Source organism: Vombatus ursinus, unplaced genomic scaffold, assembly GCF_900497805.2.
Source record: "Vombatus ursinus unplaced genomic scaffold, bare-nosed wombat genome assembly UNPS02014847.1, whole genome shotgun sequence".
Lineage (NCBI taxonomy): Eukaryota > Metazoa > Chordata > Mammalia > Diprotodontia > Vombatidae > Vombatus > Vombatus ursinus.
In genome coordinates, this window is record NW_020954625.1 from 9349415 (window position 1) to 9362076 (window position 12662).

Here is a 12662-nt window from a genome sequence, read left to right on the forward strand (position 1 = left end):
TTTGGCATAGCTATATTGGTCTCTTTGATGCTTCATTTTGTACTCCAAGGACTAACTTGCCTGTTATTATGATTAACTTTTTACTTCCTTCTGAATCTTTTATTTCATGATGGTGTATAGGACCAATCCAATATATACTTGTCTTCTGGTATTATTTCTGGGCACTAATGCCTGAGTCAAAGGATGTATAATTTTTTTTAACCTAATAGTATTTTATTTTTTTCCAATTATGTGTAAAGATAGTTTTCAACATTCATTTTTATAAGATTTTGAGCTCCAAATTTTTCTCCTTCTCCTTCCCTCACCTCAAGAGAGCAAGCAATCTGATACAGGTTATACATGTACAATCATGTTAAACATGTTTCCACATTATTTATGTTGTAAAAGAACAATCAGAACAAAAGGAAAAAAAAACATGAGAAAGGAAAAAAATTGTAACCAAGAGTAAATAGTGTGCTTTGATCTGCATTCAAGACTCCATAGTTCTTTCTCTGGATGCAGTTAGCATTTTCCATCATGACTCTTTTGGAATCGTCTTGGATCATTGTATTACTGAGAAGAGCTAAGTCTGTCAGAGTTGATCATAAGACAATGCTGCTGTTTCTGTGTACAATGTTCCTCTGATTCTGCTTACTTCGCTCAACATCAGTTCATGTAAGTCTTACCAGGTTTTTCTGAAATCTGCATGCTCATCATTTCTAATAGCATAATAGTATTCCCTTACATTCAAATACCACAACTTGTCCAATCATTTCCCAGTTAATGGGCATCCCCTCTATTTCAAATTCTTTGCCAATATAAAAATGGCTGCTATAAATTTTTTGCACATGTGGGTCCTTTCCCCTTTTTCATGATGTTTTGGGACACAGACTTAATAGTAGTATTGCTGAGTCAAAGGGTGTGCACAATTTTATAGTCCTTTGGACATAGTTCCAAATTGTTCTCCAGGATGGTTAGATCAAGTCACAACTCCACCATCAATGCATTAGTGTTCCAATTTTCCCACATCTTCTCCACCATTTATCATTTTCCTTTTCTGTCCTGTTAGTCAATCTGATAGGTGTAAGGGGGTGCCTAAAGCTGTTTTAATTTGAATTTCTTTAATCAATAGTGATTTGGAGCATTTTTCATATGATTATAGAAAGGTTTAATTTCTTCATCTGAAAAATGTCTGTTAATATCCTTTGACCATTTATCAACTGGGAATGTCATATATTCTTATAAATTTGGTTCAGTTCTCTACATATTTGAGAAATGAGGCCTTTATCAGAAATATTGGCTATAAAAATTGTTTCCCAGTTTTCTGCTTTCTTTCTAATCTTGGTTGTATAGGCTTTGTTTGTGTACAAAAATTTAATCTAATTTAATAAAAATTATCCATTTTGCATTTCATGATGTTCTCTATCTCTTGTTTGATCATAAATTCTTCCATTCTCCATAGATCTGGCAGGTAAACTCTTCTTTGTTCTCCTAATTTGCTTATGGTATCATCCCTTTATTTATTAAGTTATTAATTAATTAAAAGTTTGATTCCTAATTGTTAATTGTTTAATTATTAATTTATTTAACTTTATTAATTTATTTATTGGCTCAGTGTCCATCTGAGACAAATAGGAACTTTAACAACAGGTACCCCAAGGTCATATTTAGGTTAGCACTGACTTGGTGGTGATTTACTGCCAGTAGTGCCACCCATATTCTATTAGGTGACATGTTACAGAAAGGGAATGGTGATTAATATGGAAAAAAAAAAAAGATTAAAAGTCATAGGTTGAGGGGAGGCTTGCCATGATGACATTTTTGGAATTCACTGAAAAAGAAAAGTTATCATTTTTAAAACAAGTTCTCGTGTCATCAAAGGAGATGATACTGGATTTTCTTTCACAAAGGCAGATATAAGCAATAGTTAGAGACAAAATGTAACAATAAAAATAAGTGACTTCACATATGTATATTTCTAAGTAAATTGATGACCATTACATTGACTTAGAAATTCAAATTAATTACCTTTCTAAATTATTTTAAATATCTACAATGTCCTAAGGGACAGCATAACATACCATATTTAAATACAATCTAAGAATCAGCAAGACCTAGGCTTCAGTCTTATGTCTGACATAAACTGACTGTATAAACTTGGGAAACATTTAACCACTCAATGAATCTCAAAGAATTGTAGATTTGCAATAATAGAGGTATTTTCCTCATGGAAACCTCTCTATATTAATGAAATCACAGCTTCAGCACCATTCTTTTCTCTTCCCCCAATAATCAAACAAAAAACTAGAAATAATAGGAATACTACTGCTGCTGCCACCACCACCACTATGACTACTATTGCTACTACTACTACCATCACTACTACTACTACTACTACTGCTGCTGCTGCTGCTGCTGCTGCTGCTACTACTATTACTACTACTACTGCTACTACTACTATCACCACCACCAATATTTATATAGCACTTTAAGGTCTGAGCAGCATCATTGCATATATTAACTCTTTGAAAAGAACATAAAAAACAATCTGAATGTCTTTAGGTTTCTATATACACATCTTTATCATTTGTATTATTCTTAAATATTCAGATATCCCCAAATTTTTATCTTATTTCTTCAACTTCTCAGACTCTTGTCTATGTCCCTCCATCTCACTAACTACAGAACAAACTCCTACTATTCTAGAGGCATTTCTTCCTTTCTCCTTATATGGTAAGAGTATCAGAGATTCACTCTAACCATGCAGATGTAATCCTTTATCTTCACTACTCTACAACCCATTTTATTTTCCTATCATTATATTTCTTATAACATTTCCCTATATTTCATAAAATTTATTACTCCTGTTAAAGTTCCTCATTTTTTTAGTGTTGCATTCTCTTCATACATATGATTCATGTTGCCATTGCCCACCATATGATATTCATTTTGAATGCTTCATACCTTGTTTTATTACATGTGTCATTGCCATAAACAATATTTGTAATGTTAGCACTAAAAATTTAGGCTTTTATTTCTAGGGGGTGTTTGGAAGTCATTAAAAAAAATCTTTGAATATGAAGCCAACATGGTAGGCTAGAGGGAATGTTTCAGCGAGCTCTCCCATTCTCCTCCAAAAACCTTTAAAATAATGACTCAAATCAAATTATGGAGTGGCATAGCCAGTAAAGTTCAGTATGAAACATTTTTAATGGCCAAAACTGACTTAAGAGAACTAAAGAAGATGTATTTGACACTGGGGTGAGGGTTGGCCCCAAAAAGAGTGCAGCAGGAGCACCAGCTGTAAGTTTTGTTGACTACAGCAATGGCTATAGGAACAACAGCAGTAACAACAGTTCTGGGAGCTTTTTTCAGTACAGATATAGTAAAGGGTTTGGACAAATGATCACAAAGAGATTATAAGAAGTCCCTGTGAGGCCACTAGGCCCAACTTTGGTTAGTAAGTGACTGGTAACGCAATTGCCCATCTCCCAGTTCAAGATCATAGCTCTAGGGCAGAGAGCAGTGTTTGCTGTCAAAAGAAAGCAGGTATACTAGTCACATTTTCAGTTTGGAGAGAGATCAGGAACCATAATTCTTGATAATAGTTCAAGGGTGGAGAGTAGATTGTTAGTGCTTGTGGTCACAAAGGAGCAGGGGTCATTGCTGGGTAAGAGCCATAAAGCAGATCAGGAAAGCAGTGTCCATCCCTCTCCCAAGATCACACTAAGAAGCACTGAAAACTTATAGACCCCCAAAACTAGCTGCAAAATCAGCAGTTTTGAAAAAACCTCAGGTTTGTGTCAGTGTCTTCCCAACACCAGGTGAGCAAAGCCCAACTTTAAAATAAAGTTAAAAGACTGGGAAATAAGCAAACAACTATAAATAACCTGACCAAAAATCAAATAAGAGGACAGGAAAGAGCAAGACATGAGTTTAAAAAAAAATAACAACATCAAAATAGCTATAAGCCTCAAAGAAAAATGTAGATTGCCCATGCTCAACAAAAATTCCTAGAATTAAAAAAGCAGATTAAAAAAATTCTAAATAGCAAATAAAATAGGTAAAAGAAGAAGTGGGAAAAAACATGCAGGAAATGAAAGAAAAATTCAAAAGCTTGGTAAAAGCATTATACATTAATAAAGAAAATAACTCCCTAAAAATTGTATTTAGATAAAAGGGAATTTTTTTGTTATTGTTGTTCAGTCATTCCAGTGGTGTACTACATTTTGTAACCCCATTTGGCATTTTCTTGGTAAAGGTATTGGAGTGGTTTGCCATTTCCTTGGCCAGCTTATTTTACAGATAAGGAAACTGAGGCAAAAAGAATTAGATATCTTGCACAGGGTCACACAATTAGTAAGCATCTGAAGCTGGATTTAAACTCAGGTCTTCCTGATGTCAGATCTGGCTTTCTACCCATTTTGCCAATTAGATGTCCAATTAAGAAAATAATTTTTTAAATCAGAATTTGTTGAGTGAAAACTAATGACACCATAAGACATCAAGAAAAAATAAAACAAAATCAAAAGAGTGAAAAAAAAATGTGAAATATCTCACCAGAAAAAAGTGACTCTGAAAATAGATCAAGGAGAAATAATTTAAAAATAATTAGATTACTATGATCATCATAAAGAAGAGCCTTAGACATCATATTTGTTTTGTTTAAATATTTTTCTTTTCCAATAACAAGTATTTTCTTCTTTTTTATTTCTTGATTTGTTTTATAGTTTCTTGATGTCTCATGGACTCATTAGTTTCTACTTGCTTAGTTCTAATTTTTAAAGAATTATTTTATTCAGTGAAGTTTAGTACCTTCTTTTTTCCCATTCAACCAATTCTGCTTTTAAGGAATTCTCTTCAGTGGATTTTTGTGTCTCTTTCACTATTTGGCCTATTTTGTTTTTTAAAGTGTTATTTTATTCAGTGTATTGTATGCCTCCTTTAATAAGCTGTTAATTCTTCTTTCATAATTTTATTGCATCACTCTCATTTCTCTTCCCAATTTTCCTCTACCTTTCTTATTTGATTTTTAAAATCATTTTTGTGCTCTTCCAAGAATTATTTTGGGGCCTGAGACAACTCAGATTTTTCTTTGAAGCATTGCAGATAGTTTGACGTTGTCCTTTTCTTTTTCTTTTTGAGTTTGTGTTTTGAACTTTTATGCCCTCACAGTAACTTAATGTGGTCAAGTTCATTGTTGCTGTTTGTACATTTCCCCAGCCTATTCCTTGACTTTTAATTTTATGTCAAAATTGGTTTCTGCTCCCATGGTGAAAGGTTCATTGTCCCAATCTTCACTTTTTTTTGTCCTGCTGTTTTCAGAGACAGTTCTAGGGGTCTGTAAGTTTTCAGTTCTTTCAATTTGGTATAATCTAAGGAGAGGTATGTTCACTTTTCTCCTACCCTCTGCTCTGCTCATAAACATTCTTTTCTGTCCTCTATGCATAGGGTCCTTTCTTCTGCTAGTGCTTCTCCTCACCCTGAAATTGTGACCAGGAAATGCATAGAAACAATGCAATAGAGTCCTGCTCCCAATGCCAGCAAAGGATCCAAGTTCTCTCTTTGATCCAAATATGGTTTTGATTGCTAAACCAGGGAGAGCCAAAAAGAAAAAAAAAAACTACAGACCAATTTCCTTTAAGTATATCAATGAAAAATTTAAATAAAATATGAGCTAGGAGATTACAGCAATAAATCATGAAGACCATTCTTTATGACCAGGTAGGATCTGTATCAGTAATGTAGAGATATTTCAATATCAGAAAAACTATCAGCATACTTCATCATATTAATCATAAAAACAACAAAAATCTTATATTTATATCAATGTATTTAGAAAAAGCTTTTGACAAAATACAACCCTCATTCCTGTTTTAAAAAAATGCTAGGAAGCATAGGAATAAATGAAGCCTTTCTTAAAATGATAAACAGCATCAACCTAAAATAAAAAGCAATCATTTATAATGATGATAAGTTAGAATTCTTCCTACTATCTCTTAAGTTCTGCTGTGCACATGACATGCTTTTTGTTATTTTCTTATTTTGTATTTAAGTTTCAATATTTAAGTGCATAATGTTTTTTTTCTTTTCTCTATTAAGTTTTAGTATTTAAGTTTAAAATAAAAAATAAAAAAGAATATTATTCTAGGAATGCTAAGTATAGCAACACAACAAGAAAAAAATGAAAAAAATAAGTGTAGGGAATGAGAAAACAAACTATTACTCTTTGCATATGAATTGATAGCATACTTAGAGAACCTTAAAAAATCAACTAAAATCATTTTAAACACTTAGCCATTTTAACAAAGCTGCAGTTTAAAAAATAAACCCACATAAATAATCAGCATTTCTATATATTACCAATAAAACCCAGTAGGAAGAGATAGAGAAATAATATTTTAAATAACTGTGGACAGTCTAAAATATCTGACAGTCTATCTGTCAAGACAAAAACAGGTACTAAACAAGCACAATTAGAAAAAAAAAACTCCACAGAAGTGAAGACAGATCTAAACAATTGGAGAAGTATTAATTGCTCAAGCATAGGCAGAGCCAATATCATAAAAATGTCAATTCTACCAAAACTCATTTACTTTGTCAGTGCCATACCAAATTGCCAAAGAATTATTTCATAGAAATAGAAAAAAAAAAGATAACAAAATTTATCTGGAAGAGTAAAAAGCCCAGAATACCAAGAGGAATAATGAAGAAAAAAGAGAAGGAAAAGAGCTTAGCACTACTATGTTCCAAACTATCTTACAAAGACATAATCATTGAAACAATCTGGTACTGGCTAAGATATAGAGTGGTAGATAAGTGGAATAGATTACATGCACAATACAAAGTAGTCAATAATCATAACAATTTAGTGTTTGATAAAGCCAAAGTTCTAAAATTTGGGGGCAAGAATGCACTATTTGACAAAATTGCTAGAAAATTGGAAGGCAATCTGGCAGAAACTAAGTATAGATCAACATATCATATTGTATGTCAGATTAGATCAAAATGGATACATGATTTATTCATAAAGGTTATATAAACAAATTAGAGGATAGAGAAAAAATATCTATTAGAATTATAGATGGGAGAAGATTTTATGAGCCATTAAGGGATAGAGAGGATCATGAGAAATAAAACTGATAATTTTATGAAAAATATTTTTGCATCAAAAAAAAACCCTATGAAGCAAAAATTAGAAGGCAATCCAGAAATTGGAGAGGTGGGGTAAAATACAGCAAGGTTTTTTGATAAAGACCTCATTTCTCAAATATATAATGAGCTAACCAAATTTATACAAAAAAAGAATCATTTTCCAATGTATAAGTTGTTTTCAGAAGAAAAAAATGAAACCACCACTAGTCATTAAAAAATCCTCTAAATCTTTAATAATCATCAAAAAAAAGCAAGTCTGGGGTACCACCTCATACCTATCAGAGAGACTAACATGACGGAAAATGGTGAATGGGATGTGAAGAAATAAAGACACTAACGTATTCTTGGTGAAATTATAAACTGGTCCAACCATTTGGAATTAGGTCCAAAGAGCTATAAAATTGTGCACACCTTTGACCCAGCAATACCACTACTAGTTCTATATAAAAAGAGATTAGAGGAAAGGGAAAATAATGTATATACATGAAAAATATTTAAAGCAATTCTTTTGTGGTGTCAAAGAATTGGAAATTGAGGGGATGTCCATTAGTTGAGAAATGTCTGAGCAAGTTGTGGTATGTTTGTGGTGATATACCATTTTAAGAAATGACAAGAGGAATGCATTCAGAAAAAAGAAAAACTGGGAAGACTTACAAGAACTGTACAAATTGAAATGAGCTGAACCAAGAGAATGTTGTACGCTGTAAAAGTAATAGTATAATGAAGATCAACAGCAAATGACAGCTGCTGTTGATAATACAATGATCCAAGACAAACCCATAAATCTCATGATGAAAAATGCTATCCATCTTCAGAGAAAGAACAGATGAACTCTGAGTGCAGTTAAAAATTTCTTTTCACATTTTAAAATTTGTAATTTTGAGGGGAATGAATGTGAACAAAATGAAAATGTTTTGCATGACTTCACATGTATAATGTGAAGTATAACTTTGCCTGCTTTCTTAATAGGTAGGGGAGGGGCTAGAAGGAAGGAGAGAATTTGCAACTAGAAATTTTTAAAAAAAAGAATGTTTAGAAAAATTTTCTTAACACAATTTAACTTGTTATGATCCAAAATCATTATTTATCTGTTATATAGACAATATGTATGTATATATGTGTGTCTACACATGCATACATGTACATGCATACACACATGTAAATGTTTCTATGATTTGTATTGTATGCCTATACATGTGTACATTTGTATCATAATTCAGATAGTAATGTGAGAGGGGTAAGTCATGTTTAACTAACAATTTGAAGTGATACTTGAACCCAAGTCTTCTTAACTCTGAGGCTGACCCTCTGCTATTCCAGGACTGTCTCATGATTATTATAACAGAATTATAAATAATGTTTTCAACAAATTTCTATACAATAAGCATTATTTAGCACCTACATATGTGGCATAAACTGTTCAAGGTGCTGAAAATACAATGACAAAAGTGAAACAATCCCTGTTCAAGGATGCCAGCTCAAAGAAAAAAAAAAAAACATGTCCATAGATAAGACAAAAGGAAATGAAGACTAAGTAATAACTGGTCCAGGAGGGCTCTAACAACTGAGAGTATGTGATGGCTAAGGAAAGATATTATGTGGGAATGAAAAATGAAATTCTACAAGGAGATAGAATTGAGGAGGCATTGGAGGAATGGAAGCCAGTTTGTGTGAAGGCACATTGCAAGAGATGGAAGACAGTATTGTAAGGCGAATGGCAAGTAGGATTAGTAGGTGGTAACAATATAGACACAGACACCTTGCTTAGCAACCTGCCATTATGCAATCTTCCCTTGTTAAGGAATTTACCCCACTCAACATTGCAATACAACTTCTGAAACCTTTTGCAAGAACCACAGAAGTGGACAAAGGAACTTTTTATTTCAATGTGATTCTCATCATCACTATCTTTTAGTAAAAGCAGAAAGCTCTACTATAGGAAGTTGGCTGAGATCCTTAACAAGTCCTCCCACAGAAAAGACATGGACAACATGCATCCAGCAAACCCCAGTTAGCCCTGTCTGCCTAGAGCCTATTCCAAATATGATGCTCATGCCAGTACGGTAATGAAGTCTCATGATGATCCAGTGCTAGGATCTTTTATCTAGCACCTCCAGGCCTGCTGAGCAGTGAGCTTTATCCAGCTTAATTATGCTGATACTTGGCAAGAAACTTCAAAATCTCTAGCAACCTCTCCTTCAGATATATATCAGTGGACGCTATCTCTCTGCACCTTGTATAAACACACCACTGTATAAGGTCAGCAGGACACATCTCATCCATTACTACACACTTTCTAAAAAGTCCTCAGAGGATAGGAAAAAAAAATTCAAAAATCTTGGCTTAGCTGTCAGAATGCAGAGATGGGAAAAGAAAAAAAATGGCAACAGTGAGCCTGATTTAGATTTTGAAAAGGTAGACCCTCATCTTCAAATAAGACAAGTTGACTCATATCTCCTGAAGCCTTTTTCCAGAGTTTTAGACTTAGATGGGACCTTAGAAGATAACATGAAGTCTAAAACCCTTGTTCTATGGGTGAGGAGCCAGAGGTCCAAAGATGTTAAGAGCTTTGTCCAAAGTTAGGTAAGTTTTAAGTTATATTATCAGGATTCAAACACACACCATCTAATTCCAAATTCAGAGATAATTGTGATGTATCACTTGACTCTTCCCCCTGCAAATATGATTAAAAAGGTTTCCTTGTTATTTATTTCTACACTTTGTGAAAACTACAGTCTCCTACTAACCTGGTATTCAAAAAGAACATTCTTGTTCCTAAATGGGTTCCCAATTGTCCTTCTTTGGATTTCTAAATACTGTTCTTTTGATGTATTAGATATAACATATTTGCATATTACATATGATGTACATAATATGAAATATATGTTTATATAATATATACAAACACATATATACACATATGTGCATATATAAGCAAAAAAACATAAAATAATATGCCAATAAATATAATTCACAAATTAATTTATATGTTTTTTTTCCACTTGAGACCTCAAGACAGTTTTTTGAGGCAGTGACTATAGGTATTTCTTTATATGAGGAAATCCAGACTGAGAGAAATTTTGACTTTCCCAAAGTCACACAGTTAGAAAGCATGAGAGGTGAGACTTGTTGTCACACTTTGTGTACTCTAGTTCCAGTATACTATTCCCTATTCTATGAGCTAGCATGAAAGAGATCTCTTGACAGTCTGTCAGTTGGGATTGTTTTTCCACTGCCCATATATCCTCAAAGGATTCACTATTGAAAAGGAACTGATAATCTTGCAAGTACATTGCCCAATCATGTGCAATTTCTATAGATGTGAAAATGAGGAAGTGAGTTTAAAAGGTGGTGGCTGATACCCCAAATGAACTATGGCATTCCCATCCAAATGCACTTTCCTACTCGCCCAGGTCAGCTACCAAAGCCTATCATTGCTGTCCTTCATGCTTGAATAGGACCAAAATGACATAACTTGGGGTTAAGGTGTAGTGTGTCTGATTGTGGTTGATCAGACTAATATGAGCTCAGAAGGCTGTACTACAGGTTGAGCACTAATAGTCCATATGAACATTTGGAGTGGAGAGGTTTCTAAATTTGTTCATTTCACATTATATTTGCACTACTGCAATTCTGCTTTGCTCATGGAGCATAGAGCCTACACCAATATTAAAAAAAAGTATGTAACTCTTATTTCATGGGACCATAGATGTAAAGTTGGATTAGATGTTAGAGATCATTTAGTCCAACAACCTAATCTTACCAATTTGAAAAAAGAGACCCAAGGAGGTTAAGTGATTTCTCTAGGGTCACAAAACTAGTGAACATGTCTGGTGGCTTTGTTTTGCTAACATCCAAGTTTTTACTGTCTGCTTATTAAAAGTCCAACAGCAAATAATAAATTTTAATAATATTTATTTTATTTAATAATAATCAATAAAATAGTCTTCCAAATAGCAGCAATTCCTATTTCACAGAAACAAAACATCACAGCCTTTAAGAGTGGGGAATGATTTCAGGGGCTATCTAGCACCTAGTTGGGGCAGCTAGGAGGTTCAGTGAATATAGAGCTAGGCTAGGAGTCAGGAAGACCTGAGTTTCAGTCTGGCATTAGTCACTCAACAGCTTTGTGACTCTAGGCAAGTTATTTATCCTCTATTTTCCTGTCTTCTCATCTGTAAAAGAGGGCAAATAATAGCACCTATGCACTGTTTATTGTGAGGATAAAATGAGATAATATTGGTAAAGCACTTGGCATAGCATGTTGCATATAATATGCAATATATCATTATTATCTCATAGCTATTGTTATTATGGTTCCAACTAATAATGAGAAAAGAATCTCTCCTATATAATATACTCAAGAAATGATCATTCATCCTTTGCTTACAGACCTCTATTGAAGGGCAACCACCACCTTGGGAAGAAATCCATTCCACTTTGGGGGAGAATAGCTTGAACTGTTATAAGGGCATGATGCAGTCAGCTCAAATCCAATGAATTATAGTCATATACCAAGATAAGAAAAATATAGGGGCTAATAAGATGAATTTCAATCCATTCAGAGATGACCAAAAATAAAACAAAACTATGTTATATGAATGTAATGAAATGTTATTGGAAATTAATATCCCAATTTGGGAATTGAAAATCCAAAATTTAGGAAAAAGTAACAAATCTTAGATGAAATAATAGTGATAGAGAGGAGAATTGTAATTCTAATGGTACACATAGCTTCCATATGAGTAAACTCCTTTTGTCAATACAGGTTTGTAGCCTTCTTTGCAACTTCTGGTCTTAAAAAGTTGCCTAAGTTAAGTGATTTGTCCAGAATTATACAGCCAGTATATGTCTGAAATGAGACTTGAAACCAAATTTTGAGGCAGACTTCCCTCCAATGTACTCTGTTGCTTCTATATGAAATGATGAGGAATGGAATAAGCTGAAGAAAATCACTATACATGATAACAACATAAATACAAGAGATTATTAAATGAAAATTGTTTTAGTAAGTGGGGAAAACAAACAGACAATACTACTTGATAACTCTCACTTAAATATTACTAACCCTTATGGCAAAGAGGTGAACAAATTCTAAGACAACTAGTGTAGACATTGTCAGACATAGTCACTGAAACATCTTTTTCTTTACCCATTTTTCTTTGAGGCACAGCAGAGTTTCATATGGAGAGGGATAAAAAGACTGTGATAGACAAGTGGAGTCAATAACACTTTTTTTTTCAAAATGAAAAAAATGACTCATACCATGAAACATTTTGGTACCATTGAAAATGAGATAAAAGGAAAGAAAAAAGGAATGAAAGAAAAAGAAAGAAAGAAAGAAAGAAAGAAAGAAAGAAAGAGAGAAAGAGAGAGAAAGAGAGAAAGAAAGAAAGAAAGAAAGAAAGAAAGAAAGAAAGAAAGAAAGAAAGAAAGAAAGAAAGAAAGAAAGAAAAAGAAAAAGAAAGAAAGAAAGAAAGAAAGGAAGGAAGGAAGGAAGGAAGGAAGGAAGGAAGGAAGGAAGGAAG